Source organism: Sphaeramia orbicularis, chromosome 15 (assembly GCF_902148855.1).
Source record: "Sphaeramia orbicularis chromosome 15, fSphaOr1.1, whole genome shotgun sequence".
Taxonomy (NCBI): domain Eukaryota; kingdom Metazoa; phylum Chordata; class Actinopteri; order Kurtiformes; family Apogonidae; genus Sphaeramia; species Sphaeramia orbicularis.
In genome coordinates, this window is record NC_043971.1 from 17,855,102 (window position 1) to 17,869,208 (window position 14,107).

The 14,107-nt window shown below is 35.2% G+C and overlaps 1 protein-coding gene across 2 annotated transcripts in view; it reads left to right on the forward strand.

The window, feature by feature from the left end:
* Positions 1-14,107, forward strand: part of wipf1b (WAS/WASL interacting protein family, member 1b) — a 36,800-nt gene that overhangs the window by 4,332 nt on the left and 18,361 nt on the right. The window contains exon 2 of one of the 2 annotated variants that reach the window (XM_030156657.1): positions 3,815-3,922. The exons of the other annotated variant lie outside the window; for it this stretch is intronic. The gene's annotated coding sequence lies outside the window, so the exon portion shown is untranslated. The remainder of the gene's footprint in view (positions 1-3,814; positions 3,923-14,107) is intronic. 2 annotated transcript variants of the gene reach the window in all.

The window sequence follows — 14,107 nt, forward strand, 5'->3', positions numbered from 1 at the left end:
TGCAACAAGAGCGTGGCATGTGCATTTGTGTAGTGTGTGGGTATAGAAAAAACATAACGCAATGTTGTGGTTTGTCTTTGTGCTCAGCCCTGTTTCCTCTGTAAATCATGTGATCCTGGCATCTTTGTATCCATCCGGCACCAAGACTCATGACCATGTGGCTCTTGTGTTGTAAATGAGAAACACCACAATCTTCAGCCGCATTCTTGATTTAGACAAAAAAAGATTTATGTGGTTAGTAAATCCAAGAGTTGTAAAAATGCCGGTGTTGCTGTATAGGAGCAGCAGGTACTAGAACATAGTGATAAGCACTGCAGTCTGGTTTCCTCTTATGACCTTGGTAGAGAGGAAATGGATGAATGAATTATTATTAGAAACCAGCCAACGTATGGGACACTGACAGTTTCTGGAAATTCGCCAGTAATGGGGGTTGCTCCTCAGAAACAGGATAAACAATATTTATGTTTTTCTCTTCAGACTTTTTCTATGATAAATGAGGATTCCTTCAAAGTAAATGCATGTATTATCACAATATCCTTTCATTTTGGCCTCACAAAAACTCTCAACACTTGGGTTGTCAAACCACTGAGTCAGTTTCCACAAATTTAGTGATGGTTGGTGGCATTTGTGCTTGGCCTACAGTTTATGAGTCATATGTGGTGTGATGTGTGATCACAATGCATGTAAAGTGACTGACTAGCCTGAAGGCAAGCTGAACTAATGTGCATGTGACTGTGACATACAGGATGAGGGGTGGGTGGGTGGGGGGTGGGGGGCATGTAAATCTTCTCTTCTCTTCTCTTCTCTTCTCTTCTCTTCTCTTCTCTTCTCTTCTCTTCTCTTCTCTTCTCTTCTAACTGAAGACATAATATCATTGTCTGTAACTGATACACTAGAGCCGAGATGATATTATTTTCTCAACTTAATGATGCAAGATGGGAAAAGGCATCAACCACATCTACTGTCTCATAATTAAAGACACAACAAACACAGTAGTATCAGCAAATCAGCAAATCACCTCTAATAGGCTTTATATTGTGATTTTTAGTTGCAACCGTTGATTATTTTCCTTGAGGCTTAATCTGCCTTTTACTTAAAAGATTAATCAATTACTTAATTTTTCTATAAAATGTCAAAATTGGCTATAAATTAAGCCTGTTAAAATGGTCTGAGCAAAGGATGATTTCCCTGTTTTTATTCAACCATCTGGAGGTTGACCTGTTGTATGATATACGATAGTATGTTGCAGAAAACTGTTTAATTGACCAGTGTCATCACTCCTCACCCCCGAAAATTTTAAGACTGAAAATGCGCTATGCATGGGTAGGGGCTAGATTTCACTTTCTTTTTTTCTTTTCATGTGTTTTTTTGTTCAGACGACTAAGTCAAAGTAGTTAATTAGCATATGCAGAAATAAATATTAAGCTATCTATAAAAAATTTAGGAGGGAGTGAATTTTTTTTTTTTTTTCAGCTCTGTGTTATTTTTCTTTAAGGTCAACATTTCCAGTTTAGAAGCCTTGTATCAGTTATTGACTATTATCAACCCCAACATCAGTAGACACAAATAGATGAAAATGTCCAGTTCTTAATGCACTGTGTGAGATGTTCAGGCTCCTGTTGCTGTAAAAATTACTAAAATGATGCATCCATTGTCCATGAAGTGCTGGTTAACTTTTTCCACTTCATCAACTAATGACTGCAGTGCATTAACACTGTTCCATGTTTTTCACTAGCAGAAGTTAACCTTGTTAAATAAATGCCTGTGGTTATTTTCTAGGCCACAATAATGGAGTAGTAAGTGAAGGAAATAGTCTAGATTTCTGAGAATTACTTTCGGTCTGAAGTTATACAGGGATGTAGGCACAAGGTTGGTTTTGGAGTGACGATAATGTTTAATTCTGAGTCATTTTATCAGTATGTACTGAAGTTCTGTTCCCTGAAGTGTCTCCTTGTCTTTTTAACGAAATGCAGTTTCACTTTATGCTCATACTGTATTTATTTAGCTAAAGATATCTTGGCTACTTGCTGATTTGTCATTTCTTTGCTGTGTTTTAATAGTATGAGCATTTCTTCCTGGAGCATGAGCCAATTACAATGGCATTTGTGGGGAACACTGGCCTATTTTATGGTTTACTGAAGTACCAGCTCAGACACTTTTTTTCCCCTGACTGGAGACTGGTGCCTGGTAAAGAAAAACAGCTGAGCACATGGGGGAACGCCAAGGTGTCTCTGTTTTAAGACAACGCTGTGCTGCTGTAGTCGGCTGGAAAGAGGAGACAAGAGGCAGAGTATTGAAGTGCAGACCGCTGCTGACTGTGTTTCGAGGCAGGAAGTGTGACATGGAGAGCACAGGAAGTGGCTGCTATGGAGCTACGCTAACCCTTTCTCTTCTGGCAGGGGATCTGTCCTTCAGCACCGTGGCTGGAAACCATTCACTTTCAGTTCAGTCAGTTTAATAGAAACAGTATGTTAAACAATGTAACACATACCCAGACTTATTTCTCAGAACATGTGGTGGATGACAGATACAGTCGTGGAAAAAATTATTAGACCGACCTTTGTTTTCTTCAATTTCTTGTTCATTTTAATGCCTGGTACAGCTAAAGGTACATTTGTTTGGACAAATGTAATGGTAACAACAAAAATAGCTCATAAGAGTTTAATTTAAGAGCTGATATCTAACCATTTTCCATGTTTTCTTGATAATAACCAAAATCACTTAATCACTTGTACTGCCAAAAACGGTGCTTTTAGGCATTCCATGTTTTCTTTTCTGTCTGTTTTTGTCACATGATACACACAAGAGTTAGTACTTGATTGCATAACCATTGTTTTTGATGACTTTTGATGGTCTAATATTTTTTTCCACAACTGTATTTCAAGTGAATTGTGGTGCAAATATAGCATTTGAAGTGGACAGATCCCAGTTCTGTTTAACACAAGTGTCTAAACGTCATCTGTAAAGTTTCATGTGATAATTAAATGAAAGAAGATTAGAGGTCTAAAAGTGTAACGCAGCACACAGTTCCCCTTCGTCTGTAATTTTGGACCCCTTCTAATCTTTCTCCTTATTTTCTCCCTGTTATATATAGTTATTCACCTTCTGTTTCTTTTGTGTTTGCTTCTTCTTCACGCTTTACTTCTTCATTGTGGTCATCAGCATGAGTGATTTCGCTTACAGTCAGATCAGAATAAGTCTGTCTAGTCTGCCTGTGTTTCTGTTCTCATACTTACCTGTTGTAAAACAAACCAGTGGTCAATCACTAATGCTCTGATGTGTTGTTTTGGCATTGCATGAGCAGTTTGAGGAAGTAATTTTTTTTTTAAATTTACAATGTTTAATTACATGTTCTTTTAGACCTGTGGTTCTCCTTTTTCTTGGATTGCCATTAACCAAACAACAATTTTTAAAATATTTGTCCAGTCTTCATTAATTTATGGGCTCTCGCTTCTTTGTAGTTTAATCAGGATAATTAAAATGCAGTTTTAAAAGGGTTAAAATATGGCAGATTAAATGTGGAAATCATATAACCTTTCTACAGAGTTCATTTTTAACCCCACGGCTCAGTGGGAGCCCCACATAACCCCCCTCCACCCCCATCCCCATGTGGGGAACTGAAAAAGAGGAAGTGCTGTGTGCCGAATATAAAGTCTGAGTGTGTGCACAAGTGGGACTTCTCTGTATGTGCAATGTAGATGTCAGTTTAGAGGAAGAAGAAGAGGAAGAAGTTCAACTTGAAGCTGATTATTATTTTTTTTTTTTTTGTCAAAATTTCAGATGCTGCTAATCTTCCGCTTTTTTCTGTTTTCAGCTGTATGTGGCTGCTGTTCACATTTTGCATTTTTATGCGGAATGAGCTGAGGTGCTTCTTCTACTGCCTTCTGAACATATTGCTGATTCTTCTATGGGCACAAATTGAGTGAGTAAACATTTATGTTCCCAAACGTGTTGATGTTTGTGAAAATGACTGTGCTATTCTTCTATGCACTGATGTAGAGAATATCAACACTGTCCCAGTGTCATTTACATCACAAAGGTATCACAAAGAATCACAAAGAACTGAGACATTTCGACAGTCTAAATAAAAATGCCAGCGCACCAGTGACGGTGATTAACGGAACAGTTCTGCATATGACATCTATGGTCACAAAGGCAGTTGTATTCAGTTGTTATGCAGATGAAGCAGCGGTTCTTTAGGTGTGGACGTGCGCACAAGAGAAAAATGATAATGTTTGATTTGATCACAGTAAAAAATTAGGTTTTAGTTCAGATAATAGTATTTTTGTAGTACTGTTTGTCAGTAGAACAGCGCACATACAGAACAGAACACCTGTTTCTTTGCTGTATGGTATGTCAAGTCTTGAAATATACAAAGTGAGGTGTAAGAAATTCAGCGTCTACAAGTGAAAAGTTGCAGTTCATTTTAAGTGCATGAACTTTTTTTTGTTTTTTGGCTTTGTTTTGTTTTTGCAGTGTTGCATCATGTAGAATAGATATTATTGTATTGGTTTAACTTATGGGAAGTGGTACATTGTGCAGTGGTTTGATCTGAGAACCAGAGCTGTGACAAAAAATTATCAAAATATCATGTCTCAATACAGGTCAAAATGACTATGTGGAAAAGCAGGTTTCTTATTATAATTTGAATAACATACTCAATAAATATTAACTAACCAAATAACAAGTACTTGCTCTTATTTACTTTTTGTAGAGTCTTTGAAATTTGTCAATTCAGGGTGTTAAAAAAAATATAAAATATGAAATATGAATGAAATGGAAAACTATTTCAATTATAGTGGCAAACCAAACAAATGCTTTCTTAACTTCAAACCAAACATGTAATCCTCTTATATTGGTTTGATTGTGGGCATCTCTCTGTGCTGTAATTTGTAAAATGTGGTTTTCTGGCCCATGTAAAACTTCACGCTGAACCACAACCATGCAACAGAAGTAGGTAGGAGCTCTTGTTTTGGCTGGAATGACCTGGTTCTGTGCCATGTTCACTCTCCTCCATGTTTGTTTGCATTTCCTTCCAACTTTTGTGCCTACATCTGCTCTGTGTGGATGAAAACAAAGCATTGTCCAAATGTTGCTGTAAATAGTGTTATTTATGAACAGTGAAATAAATATCATGAGCTATAACATCATATTGGACAACTCTACTGAGCATCAATTCTGTTAAGGTACAGGTTTTGTTACTTAGTAGAGACGTCTGTGCTTCATGCTTTAATTTAACACTAACCTGTACCTAAATTACACTTGAAACCGGAAACTCTTAAAATAGCGTTTATGTAGACACTTCTTTATTGAATAATGTTTTACCAGAGAATATTTCTGTCATCACAAGCGCTTGAAGAAAGTTAACCTGAAAATTATCCTGCTGAGTCAAAATTAAAACAACAGTAGAAGAGCCACATCTGCTGCCAGATTCAGCCGCTCTGTGAATGTGAGCGAGCAAGCGAACACACCACAGGATGTTAGCTTAGCCACTCAGCACAGTTCCTGCATCACTGACACATTTATTACTACACTGGGCTGCATTCAGAAGGATAAAACATCCCATTGGTCTCACTCAGATTTGAACCTTATTATTTTACTTGATGATTTTCAATAGAGAGACCTGTTGGTAGGTTTTCTTTCTGTAGCGGTCTGATATTGGACTTTTAAACTGTAACTTTGGAACAGTTTGGAACAGGAAGAAGCTGATAAGTGATTAATCTGCCGATATTATTGATGCTCATCCAAAAGTTGTATGCGTTTATCAATGTGGGCCATTTATAAAATTCAGTATCATATGGATTTGTCAGAGCACGTGTGGGGGGGTTATATACATGGGCTGGGGGCAGCAGTTATATATGTGGGGGTGCGGTCCATAACTAGCGTAACTAAGCATGAAGCAAAAGTGAAACTTAACATGCTTTCAATGTCTGACTCCCGGCCTCTGTGCCTCTATTATACAGTGAATCTTACATGAAATTTTCACAACTTCTAACCTGTATCCACTGGACCCCCTCCACTGCTCTATGGGCCCCATTACCCCCCCCCCTCCCCCCCCTTTATGGCGCCTCAGGTGTTTATGTCTGAAATTAACTATTTTCACTTTATTCCACTTTATACGCATAAAATAAGATATTATTGTAATTAATTATCATGGTAAGAAGATATCACATTTATTGATCATTGTATTTGTAATAAATATTTAAAGTGCAAATAAATATTATAGTTTATACTAAAAAACGGTTGATTATGCAAATCTAATTGTGTGTGAGGTGACCAAAAAAGTGTATATGAATGGTTTGTATGGATGTTTTGTGTTATTGTAAAAATATACAGAAGAAAAGGTGTGTTAACAAAGCAAAGAAAGCAGATTTAATTTAATTATTAGTATGTAAAAAGGGGTGGGAGTCAATAAGTTATACTTCTTCCCACTCCTTTTCGAGCACAGAAACATTTTGTTTGACCACGTTGTATGGTTCTTTGTTATCTGATGATTTTACACTACACTACTACTACTACTACTACTACTACTACTACTACTACTACTACAAACTGGATGGTGAATAAATAGATTCCTAAATGCCTGTTGTGAATCACAGAACATCAGAAGTGAGCAATTTATTTTTCTTCAAAGCATTTTCAGTTGACAAACCCACTATCAACTTCTACCAATCAGTTAAAATGATTCATTTGTCACAGTGCCTACTTTCTAATCAGATTTGAGCAAAAAGTAATGGAGACTCACACTTACATTCTCAGTAGACAATAGTTTTATCATCATGTAACAGAAATTCCATGTTTGCTTGTCAGTATGTTTTAATTTAAGACAAAATGAGACTTGTGCATCTACTCCTGGCCTTGTTTTTAGACTATATTACAAGGTTTTATTGGTGTTATCAGAAAGGTAAGAGTCGTTTATTCCTATGCACTTAAGCTAGGTACATTGTGTGCTGTTTTGGGTTACCTCCGATGAAAAATTTGATAACTTATGAATTTAGGATAACCATCTCCCTACTAATCTACTAACCGAACAACAGGAATGCAGCACAGACTGATACAACCACACAACCTGTTTATTTGTGGTAAAAATACTTCCTTGGCATTTGAAGGGTTTTTTTCCTCCTCCTTTTTTCCTCACACACCTCAACACCACTGATGCAACAGTGTGGTTATTGGCTTAGCTTCATTGTTTACTACTACAGCGGTGCATACAGATGACAGGTGTGTGTGTTGTGTGTATTGACTTGTGTTATAATTTCTGTTGGGTAGTACAACAATTTTTTTTTTTTTTTTTTGACTGGGCTTTTAACAGCTTTGAGAGTATTTATCAGTCCACATGTAATTTTTCTATTGAAATTGTGTGTTATAGTTCTTCAAATTATCCTTTAATATTCTGTTTTTAGGGTATTAATTGTTTCTAGATTGATTGAACTTCAGAAATGTTTTACATTTGTAAAGCTAGTATTTTATGTCTTTTACCACTTTCTTTTATTGACTTCACTATGTCACTGTGGTCTAATAATTATTTCCAAAGCTCTACCTTTTTGGCTTACTTTACTCTTATCATGTGTACAATGAAAGCTTTAATGAATATTGGTAGAGTTGGACAATATGGCCAAAAAAAATCTTTTTTTTTTCAGTATTATGGACAATTTTTGATTTTAATTGATTGTTTTCTGGTGACATGAACCGAAGACAACACCTGATTAAAATACTCTTCAACTTCTTTATTTAACATATATGCCATAAATGACTTTAGACACATATTCACAATTAATGTATTACAAGGAAAGGTCTAAAGAGAAGTGATCTTGATGTTGTGATTGAAGCTTTTTCATTTTTTCAGATAGAAAAACTTGATTAGTCAAAATAATTTCATATATTACCCAGCTATAGGGGTTCTTTGACCTGTATTAAGAGTATACAGTATGTGCACATTACATTTTAAAAAAAGGAGATAAATACATATGCCTTCAACATTAATAGTGCACCGTTTAGAACACAAAATAATAAATGTATTAATTATATTCCAAAATTGTAACTGTTAATCCACTGTGCACATCACTTAAAGCAGTAAACAACATTAAACTAACTACCTATTGAAGTGTTACAGTTGTTTTAATCGTGTTGAATATATTAGCTATACCCAACATTAACCTTCTATTTAGGTATTATCATAATACAGTCTGTACTCAGGTTTATTTTACAGTGTGGCTGCCTGTAAACGTATAAGATTATAGACTCAAGACTGTAGGCTATTTTAAAGAAGCATATTAAGTGTAGATGAGAACTTGAGTTTCTTGTTGCTCTTAAACACACACATGACTAACTTGGATGCTAGTGCTTTAAGACTATTTAAAGTAACAAGGATGATCTTATGGGAAAAAAAGCAATTTGGGGATGTAAATGGAAAAATGAGATCTAAATTTAGCCTCTGTGGTGTATATATAGTCACGTTTACTTTAGGTTTGGGAAATAGTTCAGGAATGCGTATAATGATCAGTCTCTTTCCAGTGATTTGCATTGTCGGCATTCAGTGTTGTAAAAAAAAAAGTAACTCTCCTATACTGTACCTGGAAATACTTATACTAATTATAATGTAAACAGTAGAAATTAGCTCAGGTCCTTAAGCCAAAAGAGGAATGTAAGACTCACAACTAGAGAGGCGTTGTTCGCCCCATTTGTCTGTCACTTACTGGATATAGTAAAACCACTAAAGCAAAACAGAAGAAGCATTTTTTAATTCACTGGTATTAAAGTATATTTAACAGCTGTATTCTCTAACACGTGACATTAAAATATTTACAGATTTTATTCTATTTTATGTCAATGAAGGTGTGAGAGTACAGCATCGAGAATATGATCTTGTGTGCGCGACATTAATGAGCTTGTGTAGCACAGGGGGTTCAGAGGCAGGATGAAAGACCTTTTTTATGACCACTTATAAACTGAAACATGTGTGGACCTATTTTTGCATGGGTGTGTGTGTGTGTGTGTCTTGTCGGTGTTTCTTCAAACGATCCACACCCTTGAATCGTGTGTGTAAGAGATACAGAGACAGACAGAGGGAAACAGAGGTTGTGTAGTGCATTGGAAATTTTAACACCCAGGCCTATTTCCTGTGGTAGAAGTTGATGTCTTTCTGTATTCACTACATCACACGTATCATGTCCTAATCCATAGTGCAGGGAAATAACACACTATAAATTCTGACTTACTTCCCTCCTTAAGTAGATTTTTCAAGTATAGGAACATATAAAACAGGGTGTCCACAAAGTCTCTTCAGAATTTAAAAAAATTCTTACAAAAGCAATTGATGACATATGTTAATCAGATTTGTTCTATGTCCTCAGTGGTTATCAAAGTTTTTAACCCATAAAGACCAAAACATCCACCAGTGATTAAAAGGATTTACTGATCTAGACTGTTTGATACCTATTGATCCACTAATCCTACCAATACATGTAAATAATTAGTGAAAAATGCAGTTCTTTTTATAATCATCAGATATGACCCATTTGGACGTTCAGAGGCTCCACAGTGAACGTGGAAACACCGTCATCTTCTACAACATTGATTCACCAGTAAAAACCCATGGAGTTGGATAAATGGCAGTGAATAGAGACACTTTTTATGTTCAGTTAATGATAGATTTTACAGAAAAAGATAGTTTTTCTTCAGTTTCCTCTGTTTTTGATATAATAACCCTCAGCTTTAATCAGAGCTCTAATTAACATCTCTCATGAATAAACCTATCAAATATAGGAAAATACCTATTTATAATATAACAATGCAAAATACAGTGCATAATATTTGAGTACATGGTGATATCACTTAAGAAAGGTTAAAACTATAGAGAAAAAAAATCATTTGGTAGCACTGGGTCTTTAGGGATTAATCACATTACATTTGTGTATTTCAGATCCCCTGTTGGTAAAATAGTTTCTGTTAAATAAACTCCTAAAAAATGGCTTCTCCTCAACAAAAGGCACAATGTGTATTGTGGTTTATTGAAACAAAATTTCTTTCCACGGGGTTATGTTAACCTCCTAAGACCCAGCTATGGGTTTTCTGTCCACATTTGTGGACAAGAGTTTCACAACTTTATCCAAAAAAAAAAAAAGAAAACTGTCCATCACGAAGGACATTCCATAAAAATTTTAAAAACTGCATCTGAAAAAACTGTTGCATCATGATGTTTCCAATATAGGCACTTATTTAATAAAAAACAAAAAAAGCCTGTACTTTGCTGACATTTCCTGGGTCTTAGGAGGTTAAAGATATCATGTATCAAACACAGATATGGGACATCTGCGACCTGAAGCAAAAGATCACTGATGCCATAGACACCATTAATGAGGATATGATACAGCCAACATGGCAAGAAATCCAGTCCCATCTTGATGTGTTTCGTGCACCTAAGGGTACTCATATCAAGGCCAAAAAACTTCAATATCTACTTTTAATTTTTTAATAATTTCCTCAGATTTGTCTATTCATTTGCTTAAATTGTAAAGAGACTTTCTGAACACCCTGTACTTTCTAACATTTCAACACATGTTCTTTTAGTACTTGGTGATATCACTTAAGAAAAGTTAAAGATACCGAGAAAAAAAAAATCATTTGGTAGCACTGGGTCTTTAGGGGTTCATCACACTGCATTTGTGCATTTCAGATCCCCTGTTGATAAAATAGTTTCTGTTAAATAAACTCCTAAAAAATGACTACTCCTCAAGAAAAGGCACACTGTGTATTGTGGTTTATTGAAACAAAATTTCTTTCCATGGGGTTATATTAAAGATATCATGTATCGAACAAAGATGTGGGACATCAACAACCTGAAGCAAAAGATCACTGATGCCATAGACACCATTAATGAGGATATGATACAGCCAACATGGCAAGAAATCCAGTCCCATCTTGATGTGCTTCGTGCACCTAAGGGTGCCCATATAAAGGCTAAAAAACTTCAATATCTACTTTTAATTTTTTAATAATTTCCTCAGATTTGTCTGTCCATTTGCTTAAATTGTAAAGAGACTTTCTGAACACCCTGTACTTCCTAACATTTCAACACATGTTCTTTGAGTACATGGTGATATCACTTAAGAAAGGTTAAGGATACAGAGAAAAAATCATTTGGTAGCACTGGGTCTTTAGGGGTTCATCACATTGCATTTGTGTATTTCAGATCCCCTGTTGATAAAATAGTTTCTGTTAAATAAACTCCTAAGAAATGACTACTCCTCAAGAAAAGGCACACTGTGTATTGTGGTTTATTGAAACAAAATTTCTTTCCCCGGGGTAATGTTAAAGATATCATGTATCGAACAAAGATATGGGACATCAACAACCTGAAGCAAAAGATCACTGATGCCATAGACACCATTAATGAGAATATGATACAGCCAACATGGCAAGAAATCCAGTCCCATCTTGATGTGTTTCATGCACCCATATAAAGCCCATATAAAGGCCAGAAAACTTCGATATCTACTTCTAATTTTTTAATAATTTCCACAGATTTGTCTGTTCATGTGCTTAAATTGTAAAGAAACTTTCTGAACACCCTGTACTTCCTAACATTTCAACACATGTTCTTTCTACTTTTTACTTTTATAAAATGACTCATTACTTTGTTTTACATGCATTCCAGGTGACTAGTGTTTTGTATTGGATCGCAGATGATTTTCCATATATCTCAGTATTTCAGCCTTCATGAATTTGACAATAACTGAAAAGGAGACACCATCAATTTTTGTATAGTCAGTGAATGTCAGACAGCACAAGAAAAGATGGAGCAAGACACAACAAGACAGGACAGGGAGACTCGATCCTACAGAGAATTAATGACCTGTAAAACCGACACTGTTTATGAGAGTTTTACACAGGAACAGCCAGTTTCTTTTACCATTTGAGTACATTTCAGATCTTGTAGTTGTATGTAGCTAGAGATGTAACTATATGAAAATTTCATATCACGATTATTGTGACCAAAATTATCATGGTTATCATTATTATCGTGGTATTGTTGAAATGTGCTCAAAATATTCGAAGAAGTACTCAAAAGTAGTTATATATGCACACTGAAATAATTTAACCAAGTTGTATTTAAAAATATAAATAAATAGATAACACACACAATGTACTTTTTGTTGGCAGAAACATTCCAATATGTTGTACATTAACTTGACTAAATAAGTTAAATTAGTGCTTCTACTCTTACTAGTAATTTTACTTGTATGTGAGTAAAGAATGCATGTACTTTTGCCAACTCTGCTCAGGGTTTTTCCTGGCTCAAAATGAACTGGAAGTGGTACAGTCCTGCTTTTTACAAGCAACATATTGTAGGAGTTTTAATAATTATGTGATCAGGGAATCACATTTAACAGTTTGGCTGTTACTTGTCAAACAAACAGGTCTTCGGAATCAGTGAATACATGTTGCATTGACTGTGGTCATTTAGTGGTTATCTCCACCCTGCCTGCAGATTAGACTTGAATAACAAATGGATCAGTGTGTCAAACCCTTTGGTACCCTGCAAGAAAACTTCAATACCTGAGTGCAGCTGCTGTTAGACAGTAATATTTTCCATTAGATTCCCCCTAGGAGTTGTATTGAGATCCGTGGGATGTGCAGAATTCAACAGAAATGGCCACTTCATTATTTTCTGCATAGGAAAACCCCTTTCTGCTAATTTCGTCCAACTGAAAGTTAGATTGAGGTGATTCTCTTGGTGTCATAGTTGAAATGCACTGGGAAGTTCTTTCAGCTTTGTTGACTCAAACAGGAACATAAGTAGTTAAGTGTTCAACTGTCAGTCACTTTAATGCCAAACAAAACCAAATACTTGCAACACATATGAAACTCATATTGACTACTTTCTTCCTGTGTGATTTCGTGTGTCGCCCTGTCATTTGCTGTTGTGTCAGTGCTTTGTGTCATCACTGCTACAGGAAATAAGTCAATGTGTATCAGCTACACGTAGGCCTGGGCTGTTATAGAGTTGAATCTTTTATTTAGTCTTTGACTTTAGTTTATGACTCAGTTTTTGTTAGTTTTACAAGCACATAACTATTCATGTGTTACTTTTTTGTTTTGATAAATTTGCTAGTTTTACTTCTAATTTTACTTTTAGTTTGTCAGGGAAAGCACTGATTAGTGGAATCATATACATTACTTGAACAACAGCACAATCAATTACACTGGTCTACAATTTTTTAGAAATGGTTTGCTTCAGAGATTAAATGTGCTAAATGTTACGTATTTTAATAAGATTAATTGGAAAATAAATGACTAAAGTGCCGGTTTGCTGATGTTTTCAAGGTATATGATTAAGTGTTATTACACATATATATTGGTTTATGTACATTTATATAATAGTTTTATAAATCTTCCACTAAATAGAACCTGTAAAGTGAATGTATTCTAATGTGCAGACAGTGTTTTGAAGTAGATCTTGTAGCTCTGAGACAAATATTTCTTTTGAGTCAAACCAATTCTCTCATTAATTCTTGAATTTCACATTTTGACCCAAGGCTGTATCTTGGAAAGTTCAGCCAACCAGCATTTTTTACTTGATTTTTTTTTATCAGTGACTCTCATGTGGTAAAATTTCATTACTTTTATTCTGGAAGCATTTTCCTTGTAGACCAGTGTTATTACCCGGAAAATACTGAGTAATCGATCACTCTATCTGAAATAATTTACTACTCATTATTCTAGTGAATGAGAATTATAATACCCTGTTTGACTGCTGCAGTACTTTGTAAAAAGTAGTGACCATGGTATCTTCACTATGTCCTACTTAAAATCCAACAATACGCTGTCATTTTATAGATATTTACTACTGTTGCGTGACTCCACAGCTGGCAGTTAATAATCAATATAAAGGTAAATGAGGAGTAAATGCTGGTAATCTTTGTTTACAGCTCATTACTGAGTGAAATATTGTTAATTTTATGTGAATGGCTGAGTGATTTTGTACATATTACAGTATTCATTTTAGCTTGTATTTACGTTTTTTGTTAATGAATCCTTTTATTTTATCAAGATTTATAAATTCATCTTGAAATCTATCAAATTCACTCAGCACAAAGTGATAAAC